At 62.8% G+C, this 589-nt stretch overlaps 1 protein-coding gene across 1 annotated transcript in view; it reads right to left on the bottom strand.

Moving 5' to 3' along the window:
• NUAK2 (NUAK family, SNF1-like kinase, 2) overlaps positions 1–589 on the bottom strand; it is a gene marked incomplete at both ends in the record, with an annotated part of 5,130 nt that overhangs the window by 2,803 nt on the left and 1,738 nt on the right. The window lies entirely within an intron of this gene.

Below are 589 nucleotides of genomic sequence, written 5' to 3'. Positions count from 1 at the left end.
CGGGCTGGGCTCCTGCAGCCCCCCCAGCCATGCACCCACGAGGGCAGCCAGTGCCAAGTCCTACTGGGCACAGCTCTGTGCCTTGCCAGGACCTGCTGCTGCCCAGCTAAGCAAGACCTCCATTTGTTTTGGGCTCAGGAGGTGCCCTGCAACCCCCCTGTTCCTGCCAAGGGCATGTGGGTACCAAGGCATGCCCTTAGAGCATCCTCCTGGGAGACCCTTGAGGGTCCTTCCAGGGCAGACATGGCTCATCCCACAGCCCCAGGCAGGGCCCTGTAGCTTTACACCCCTTTCAGGGGACAGTGTGGGTGACCCAGGGCTTGGCTTTCAGTGCCAGCAGACAGCTCTGGGCGTCTCCCTCCGGGTGGGTGGGATGGGAGCAGGTACCTCCCCGGCTGGGTTAGTCACCCCACAGACCAGCAGCAGAAAGCCAAGGCAAGGAAGTCCTAAAAGCTGCTTGTGCACTGCTGGAGGGTGGCCACACCCTTCTGATAAGAGCCAGGATTAACCCCTCTTCCAGGAAAGGCCACGAGCTCCTTCACCTCCCAGCCCAGGCTGAGCTGGTGGGGGTGCAGGATCCCCACCCAGC

The sequence above is a fragment of the Merops nubicus genome, unplaced genomic scaffold, assembly GCF_000691845.1.
Source record: "Merops nubicus isolate BGI_N331 unplaced genomic scaffold, ASM69184v1 scaffold34641, whole genome shotgun sequence".
NCBI lineage: Eukaryota > Metazoa > Chordata > Aves > Coraciiformes > Meropidae > Merops > Merops nubicus.
This window is presented reverse-complemented; position numbering and strand designations above follow the sequence as displayed.